Below are 10,004 nucleotides of genomic sequence, written 5' to 3' on the forward strand. Positions count from 1 at the left end.
GTCACACAATCACAGATATTTTTTTAAAAAAACATCAGCTTTCTTTCATAAATATATACAAACAGTGTGTCGGTTGGTTTATCAGTTTTTGTGCATTCATTTCGTAGTCTCAATTACAGTTACGTTGCATAATAACTCATATTATCAAACAAAAATTATATATCCTAGTATCACTATTAAACAATCATTTGACTATAATTTTATTCATTCATACTTTATGAGATAACTATAATTTACGTAGTTTATTTTATAACAAATCATATAGTCATACCAAATCTATCCTAAAAACATTTTATAGATATGATATCAAATAACAAAGAAAAGAAAAAATATCTTTTTATATATTCCTTATTATCTAAAATTCTAAATATTCTATTATTGTATTTTATCATCCAACCATTGACAGAAAAGGTCCCAAATTTTAGACAGAACAGGAGATATATTCGTCAGAACCACACTTTTATGATCATTGTATGACTGATGCCAATGTTTGTCATCAAGATTTTTTTTTTAAAAAAAATGTCCTTATTTGCTACTCTTCCATAAGTAGTTTTAAACCCTCCTTCTCATTCAGTTATGCTAAGGATTGATTTCATTTCTGTATTTAAGAGTATTCTCAGCTTGCTGAACTGGAAATATGTACTGCACATACAGGAGTGGGATTCTACCAGTTCACACCTATTTGCTAGAACCGGTTGTTAACATTCTAAGCAGTTTGGAGAACTGGTTGTTAGAAGAAATTACTGGCCAAATCCTGTAAGGAAGGCAGGAAGGAAACATTCTGGTGTTGCTTACAGAAACTGCCTCTCCGTTAACCCTTATTACATTCTTGGCAGGACTAGACTTCCTGTCTCAGGAATATCTCTGGAGTTTTTTCCCCCTTCTTTGCTGGTACTTTGCTTGTGTGGAGTGACCATTCAAAGTTACAATGGCACTGAAAAAAGTGACATTTTTCACACTTATGACTGTTGCAGCATCCCCACAGTCATGAGAGGCCAGGCGAGGAGATGCGTGCTTCAATGTGAGTGATGTTGAGTTGGCCACGCCCAGCCAATAACATGACCACCAAGCCATGTCCACCAACTAAGCCTTGCCCACAGAACCGGTTGTTAAAAAATTTGAATCCCTCCCCTGCGCACATACCATAGTTAGCCAGAAGTTGATCTTTCTGAAAACCCAGATGCAGCAATGAAATCTGACTATCTTTAACAATTACCACAGTGGAGCAAAAGGCAAAAGGAAAGACATGAAAGTAGGGAAGAGATCTTTTGGCAAAAAATGGAAGTAACGAAAATATATACTTTATGGTTCATGGTTAGGTTAATCCATAGAAACAGCCTAAAGTAAATTCTATAATCCATTTTCCATGTACCTAAACTGTGCTGAATGTAAGGGTTGGAGATAGAATCACTAAAAGTAGAAGCAAAAACAGGGCTACCTATATTTAATAAGTGGTTCAAGCACCATTTTTTCCCATCAGGATTTATCCCTCGAGTTTTGGCATCAATCTCAGTGGTCCTGATATTTAGTATTATTCAAAAAAAGTTGCCTCAATGCATTTTGACCAGCTACTAACCTTAGAATATAAACAACCCTTTCAGATTATTAAAACCAGATTCTTTGGCACTGAACAAGAGAATGAACGCAGTTTAATATCACATCATATCAGGGAACTTTTAAAATGGTCTGGAGGGAAATCAAGTAAGTATTTAATCACACTTATCTCCCCTGCTCAGTATTGCACCTTTTTTTAGAATTAGGCACAATAGTTTACTTACATCAGTTCTCAGCGTTAGATTAGCCAAAACACCCTTTCCAGAAGAAGTTATTCCAGTGTTTCAGATTTGATAGAAACTTTCCATCCTGATTTGATGTAAACTCATATTATCAAGGTAACTGTCAATATCTCATTTCTTCTTTGTTGGAACTTGTGTCAGGATAATAAGTTTTAGCTTGGTTTTGTCCTATCAGACAATAAGACCAATATCTCTAATATCAGCTCTATTTTGTCTGTTATTAAAGCATGCAAACAAATTTCTGCAGAAGTAGATCTGCTGTAACAAAGAATAAATATTATGCCAGGAGGAATCATGTTATATATTACATATTAGAATTTTACAATCAGTTTTTATTATTCTCTATATATTATATTCTGTATTATTGTAATGTAATTTTACTGTCCAATTCTTCTATTGCTTGGATCGTTGACCAAATAAATTTCTGATGATGAATAAAAACATTCTACCTTCACACTGGCCAGTCAAGAAACTAAAACAGGATTCAAGTATAGAAGCCTACAGGGAAGAAAATGAGACAACAAGCATCATGCTATCAAACTCAGGCCTTGAAGCATTTGCATGCAACATCACAATGCAAAAAAGGATAGACCTTGCACTTTTTGTAATTTTGCTGACATTATGGTTAAGCACAGATCCATATGAGTTTCAACCATCTTCAGTCAGTAAAGATTATTTTAAAAAATGCATTCCTGATGGTTGGCAAATCCATTTTGTGCTTAGCTATATGGTTGCAAGTTCTTCTGAAATTAAGTAACTTTACTGTGTTTATTGATTAATAAGAGTGATTAATGCCTACTAAATCTTTATTTTGAAAAAAAAAAGTATGTGTAATTGTTTAGGACCAGACCTTTAATTCAAATACCTTAGCTTTAAAAACATAAATTCCTGGCCATTCAAAGATTATCTAACTTGACTGTTCGATTGAATGTTGCATTCTTTTTTCAGACAAATGATTAGCAACTGATCATAGTATATATGAGAGTAGTAGCTATAATACATGTCAAAAATTGTCCTGTGTTGGCTTAACAAACAAACAAAAATCAGCTCCCAGTTCTTGCAGTGATAGATTTGTGTTCAAAGGTTCACATAAATTATAACTGTTAATGGTCCTCAAACCAATCTGAGGGAAAAGTGGATTAGCACCATGTGCCAATGTACTGTGTAACATGCTACAAGGCTTGTAATTATTTACAAACAGCTAATCAGGATCAAACAGTTAACGGCATGGAATTACAGTGCTACATAACCAGCTGGATTTGATTACACATTGACATCACATAAAGAAATGAAAGACGGCTTAGAGTGTCAAGATTTAATAAGGTTGTCAGGAACCCTTGGGATCTATTGGAAACTCTGTGTGGTAAGCCACTGAATTGCACACAGAAGCTTTTCATTGGGTGATGTTCTAATAACACAAATAATTCTGGCATCTCCTCCACTTGTCAATAAAGTCATCTTTGTGTGTGTCAGCATACAACATTAGGTGACTGGGTCTATCATGTGGTGTCAGTTCCCTTGGTCCTTTCAGCCACAAATTCTGGAGTAAGTAATAAACATCACCTCATCCTCACTCCAGGCAAGAAGGGAATCAAAACAAATTGGTACCTCCCTTCTGCATGATGCATTGATGTTGGTATGATGGAAACCTATGCAAGGAAAAAATATTTGTAAATATCCAAACCATCACTTCTCTGTTGCATTTAAAAACTCTGGAGGTGAAATTATGGCATGGCAGGTGGTGGGGAGGAAGAGTAGAGTGAGTCATGAGTTCCCTGTAATGGAGAAATAGATCAACCACAAACTTTGCAGGAGCACAGCAATTACAAAAAATACATCAGTTTTGTACCAGTTTCAAATAAGCCTCAGGAGACCTAAAAAAGAAACAAAAGTTGACTCAACTCTCAGGATCAGCCAAAATGATATGATTGTGTAATCCTGGGCAGGTTCTGAAAGCCCTTGTCTGGAAGTGCTTGAAGTGGCAATACGTTATTTTTAAGCAAGAGAAAGATACAAAAATTTATATGTGTGCATTTACCTTTTAGTTGATGGGATGGGAAGAACAGTACATTAACTACTGAACCATATCTTTCAAAGATCCTGGAGACCCGGGAAACCACCAGAGAACAGGAAAATAGCTGACGTGGTACTCATTTTCAAGAAAAAGGGAAGAAAGTAGATTCTAGGAAACTACAAACAAAACAGACTGACATCAATACCTAGGAAACTTCTGGAAATGACAATCAAGCAATTAACCTGCGAACACCTAGAGGCAAGCAAAGTTATAACAGGGGTGGGATTCAAAAATTTTAACAACCGGTTCTGTGGGCATGGCTTAGGTGGTGGGCATGGCTTGGTGGTCATGTGACTGGGTGGACATGGCTTGGTGGTCATGTTATTGGCTGGGCGTGGCCAATTCAATATCACTCACACTGAGGCACGCATCTCCTCGTCTGGCCTCTCATGACTGTGGGGATGCTGCAACAGTCATAAGTGTGAAAAATGGTCATAAGTCACTTTTTTCAATGCCATTGTAACTTTGAATGGTCACTCCACACAAGCAAAGTACAAGCAAAGGAGGGGGAAAAAACTCCAGAGATGTTCCAGAGACAGGAAGTCTAGTCCTGCCAAGAATGTAATAAGGGTTAACAGAGAGGCAGTTTCTGTAAGCAACACCAGGATGTTTCCTTCCTGCCTTCCTTACAGGATTAGGCCAGTAATTTCTTCTAATAACTGGTTCTACGAATTGTTTAGAATGTTAACAACCAGTTCTAGTGAATAGGTGTGAACTGATAGAATCCCACCCCTGGTTATAACCAGAAACCAACATCAGCATGTCAATAAGAGATCATGCCAGATAAATCTTATTGTAGTGACTAAATTAGTGGAACAGCAAAATTCTCTGGTAATTATGTATTTGGTCTTCAGTAAGGGATTTATTGTAATAGTATATTTACTTCATAACCAGGTTTCTTCAAATAAATCTCCCCCTTTTTTAAAAAAAATCTTGTTTCTGTATAAAGAACAGAGGGTAGTAACAAAATATTACACCCACATATAGTAGCATCTGACCTATGGAATAGTATAAGGAATAACTAAATAAATATCTCCTTTTTTTAAAAAAAAAAATCCTGTTTCTCTATAAGAACAGAAGTTAGTAACAAAATATTACACCCACATCAGAGGTGGTATTCAGCAGGTTCTGGCCAGTTCTGGAGAACCGGCAAATACTACCTCTGACTGGCCCTACCCCCATCTATTCTCTGCCTCCTGAGTCCCAGCTGATTGGCTGGGTTTTCTTTTGTTGCCCTACACAGGGGAACGGAGCTGGAAAGCAGGTTAGTGGGGTGGGGAGGGAATGGAGATTTTACAGTAAACTTCCCCTGCCACACCCACCAAGCCACACCCACGGAACCAGTAATAAAATTATTTGAATCCCACTCACATATAACAGCATCTGCTCTATGGAATAGCATCCCCCTGGGAATCTGGATGGCTCTGACCATGTTAGCCTTTCTCAGAGCCCTGAAGACCAACTGCTTTTGGACCAGAAGGCTAGGTGAACATTTGGACCAGAAGGCTAGGTGAACCCTTTATGTTTGGATGTGTTTTCTTTTTGCCATTGGGGTATACTGTTTTGACCTTGGATACTATAGGATTCACCTTTCGGTTTCTGTTTTAATTATCTTGCATTCCAGATACCAAACCACAGTTCAGGGATCATTAAATCTATCAGCCAACAATACCTCAGGATTTGGATTGTAATGGGTTACTCTTACAACTAAAAGTGTTCTTAGTTTTTCCAAACTTTTATAAGGCTGTGAGTAGCGTGATACCCAACCTCACAGAAATACAAAACAAACCATTCTGCCAGAGAACACGTTGTTTCTGATTGGAAAATGCAATGTCACTTCATTTATATCTGTGACTTGGAAGCCACTCAGTGAATTAACTACAGCTACCAGTGCAACTGCTTTTTGAGATTAGTGAGCCAATGAGTCTAAATGCCAGCTAGTCCACTGAATAGTTATATCAGACCTGCTCATTGTCACTCTTGTTTCTTGCCTGTCAACCGAAGAACACCCTGAAACAGCAATAAAGTTTGGAACAATAATGTTAAAATAATGAGAAAATAAAATACATGAAACTGTTATGCAGTTACATTGCAACAGACTTGGAACTCACTGAAGATTCACTAAAGCCCTATTTGTAGCTCATAGGGATGTGTGGATAAAACCTTGCAGAAGCTCTGGTCTATGTTTCCTCCTCTTGTTATCATTAATTGTATGAAAAACACCCAAGTAGGATCAAAACGTCATGCTAATGTTGGAAAGTCCTCAGCAAAAATGGTTTATAGCTAGTTCTCCATAACAGTATTTATGAAACTATGGCTGAACAATATAGCATAGGGATAACGCTTACAAATAGTATTTCTGCCAAGCAGAATACTTTCTTTTTCCAGAATTTCGGGCTTGCCTGAAATGACTTCCAGGATGTTAATACATGTTTTTCCCCTTTAAAAGTTATATTTCCCGTGTAAATCCTACTGTACTTTTTGTCAGCAGAAAGATTGTTTTCACATAAGCCATCCAAAATTCTCTGTGGTGCCCAGTGTCTGAGTGGGACTGACTATTGACTCAGGAGGTTTATTTTTTAAAAAATTGATTTGTATTCCATATTAAAGCTGTATGTAACTTCGTATATTGGTAATAGCAGCTAGTCACAAAAATCTTGTGGAGTATATTAGATTTAAGTTGTTTTTCCTCCTTGACAAAACAAGTAGAATCTCCCACAATTTATTATTTAAATTCATAATTTTCCTCTAACATTTTAGATGCCAGGTGCTAGTCAGATTAAATCCATCCTTCCTTCCCATCCTGCCTAGCTGTAATGGTGGAAATTTTATTGCTTTGTAAGAGCAAAAGAAACCTTTCTAGAATGCTATCACAAAAACTACTAATCAGAAGCCAAATGAATGAAAAACTGAAAGGAACTACATTTGCTGAATGTGCCTTTTTGCTTGGTGCACACCTACCTAATGTATTAGTTCCAGAGAGCAGAGAAAATGGAAGAGGGCTCTATTCTTTGTTCTCTAAATTCAGCAGGCCTCTACTGATACATTCAACCTTAGTAGCTTACCTGTAAGGAAAAGGAAAGAGAGTATGAGAATGGAGACCTAGCAAATTGAAGGAGTGAGCTAGGAGTTCTTTTTCAAGGCCAGAGAAGGATCCACATTTTATTTTAGGTGGATTTAAAAACGAAACACACCAACAAGCAATGTTAGAGATAGTATAATTTTTTTTTTAATTTTTTTTGGGGGGGGGCGGCAAAAAGTTTAAAGTTAACCTGCCTTGAACACTAATTTAGTCAATGGTTACTCTGGAGGATTCCATTTGTCAGGTTCACAGGGTAGTAGGTTTTATTTGTTGTTAGTTTAAAAGTACAAATGCAAAATAAAGTACAAAGTTGTTCTGATCTGCTGCAAATAATGAGCCTTCTACCTAAAGTTATACAGACTTCAGAGAAAAAGTTCAAAATCCTAAGAGATTTCTAAGGAAATTATCTATTTGTTCATTAACATAGCCTGAGAAAAGTATGAAGGCTGAAATTAAACATTTTTCCTGGCATGGAGACAGAGAAAATGAGATATAGCACAACAAATAAAACTTAGCACAAATTCTTCCTTAAATAGATGACTTCCTGAAGCAATCAGTGGTCTGCTTCAGTTTCTTGGGCTTCTCCATTTTCCTAGAGATTTCCAACATTAATCTGAGGCTATTGGGATCAAGGAGAACCTTGTTTTTTAATTCATCTTTTCTCTTCTTCAAATATTGAGCCTCTTCATCATCAGCAGAGGGAGATGCTTGGTTGATGTGACTCTGTACATGACAAGGAATTGCCTCTTGCTCATGGGGACATGGATTTTTGAGTCTGAGAGTTTTTATATATATATACCACAGCTACTCATCCTCTACGTGCTAAGCAACTAGAAATACAGTTGATTTCAACAAACCCCTTTCTGCAGTTCAGCCATGCTTTGCTTGGATACAGTGATGGTTTGATGTTCTGTACAAAACATACTTACCACAGCCTCTGATTTGTGGCTTCCTCAATTCTTTATGGAAGGTGATATTATGGTTTTACTATTTTCCTGAGCTAGAAGGGGAATGCAAATTCTTGTTGAGTATAACTGACTTTTTAAAATGAGACAAAGGCAAGTCCATCCTTTCAATATTGCATGAATAATGTCCAACTTTTCACCATTTTGCTGATAACCTGGTTTTTTTAAAAAGTGTAGGTGGAAGGCAGAAAGCAACAGTGAAGGACTTTCTCCCCACAGAAGACATAGCCAATTGAAGTTGAGATGATTGGTTTAAAGGAATTGAAGTGTAACACACAAATTGGGCAATACAGCTTGAGCTGGTGCAGAATGGAAATCACTATTTTTATAGACAGCCAGGGGAAAAAAACATGGTGTCAAAGCTCCAACTAATGAACTCAAGCACCTGAGACTGGGCTCCTTCTCAAAGGTCTTCTTTAAGAATACATCATATCAGCACAACTTCAATGGAAAGCCAAATCTAAATCTTTCTCACAGTTCAGTATAATTAAACTAGGAAATAACCCCATCCCCAGGTGTCAGGAAATTTTTATTTTTATTTATTTTATTTATTTTATTTGCCAATTGTTTACAAGATAATAAGTATAAATGTATACATAGTTGTGAATACATGAAATGGGTACATATAAGAAAAATAAAAGAATAAGAGAAACAATAGGACAGGGACGGTAGGCACGTTAGTGCGCTTATGCACGCCCTACAGGTCTCTTAGGAAAGGGGTGAGGTCAATAGTAGACAGTCTAAGGTTAAGAATAGAAACTCCGCCTCTGCAAAGTGGCTGAAGGTTACTTGGGGGGGAAAGCATTCCAGTAAAATCTTTCCCTAAGACTTTGGAGCATGGTGACACTCTCTTGTGGGTATGTTCCCCTGAAGGTCATAGGTATTCATTATTTTATAAAGACAGGAGAGGCAACAAAAAATACTGTTGAGGACTAGGAACCACTGGACCTCCAGTTTACTCCTGAATTACAAGTTCAGTGCTGCAGTTTACTTTGAGTTTCCAAAACTAAAGGACCATATTGAGTGCTCTTGTCTGTTAGTTGATGGTTACAGAAGCTGAAGGCTAATCATTGAACCCTGGTAAAAAGGGGACCAGAGGGAAGGGGAAGGAGAGATAAGACATTGCCGAAATGTATGATTTTAATAATACCAAATGCTTAAGACAACAACCCCAAACCGAACGAAGACGGTGTAATTCAAGGTTTTCTAGTTCTAGAATTTCAAGTCTGGTGGCATAAGGTATTCTACAACGAGTAGAAGAGTGGAGAACTCTTCTTGTGAAATATTTCTGGACTTTTCTCAATTGTGCTAATATCAGATACGTAGTGTGGGTTCCAGACTGATGAACTGTATTCAAGTATTGGTCTAGCAAATGTTTTGCATGCTCTGGTTAGTAGTGTGATATTACCAGAGAAAAAGCTACGTAGGATTAGGTTAACAACTCTTAATGCCTTTTTGGCTATGTAGTTGCAGTGGGCTCTAGCACTTAGATCATTAGAGGTGAGTATTCCAAGGTCCTTTACAGAGCTTGGGTCATCAACAAGATCTTGACTATTCAGCTTGTATTTTATTTTCTGATTTTTTTGCCAATATGTAAGACAGAGCATTTATTTGTTGAGATTTGAAGTTGCCATTTGTTTGACCACTCTGATACATAGTCAAGATCTTTTTGTAGGGTAGCAGTATTGTCTGTGGTATTGAACAGCTTTACCTCATCAGCGAAGAGAACGCAATTGCTCTTAATATGATCACAGAGGTCGTTTATGTAGAGTATGAAGAGAGTTGGTCCTAGAACACTGCCTTGGGGAACACCACTATTGACAGGTACTGGATTTGATAGTACGCTCCCGATTTTGACCATTTGTTGTCTATTTGACAGGAATGCTTCTATCCAGTTATTCAGTTGTCCAGAGATACCATAGGATTTTATTTTTAGGAGTAGTTTGTCGTGTACCACTGAATCAAAGGCTTTACAGAAGTCTATGTAGATTGCGTCTATTGCTTTGCCCTGGTCGAGTTGTGTCGTCCATATGTTTTTGCAGTGTAAGAGTTGCAGATTACAGGATAGTTTTTTTCTGAAACCAAAT

Source organism: Notechis scutatus, chromosome 1 (genome assembly GCF_049901735.1).
Source record: "Notechis scutatus isolate UNSWTSFEM ecotype Mainland chromosome 1, rNotScu1.2, whole genome shotgun sequence".
NCBI lineage: Eukaryota > Metazoa > Chordata > Lepidosauria > Squamata > Elapidae > Notechis > Notechis scutatus.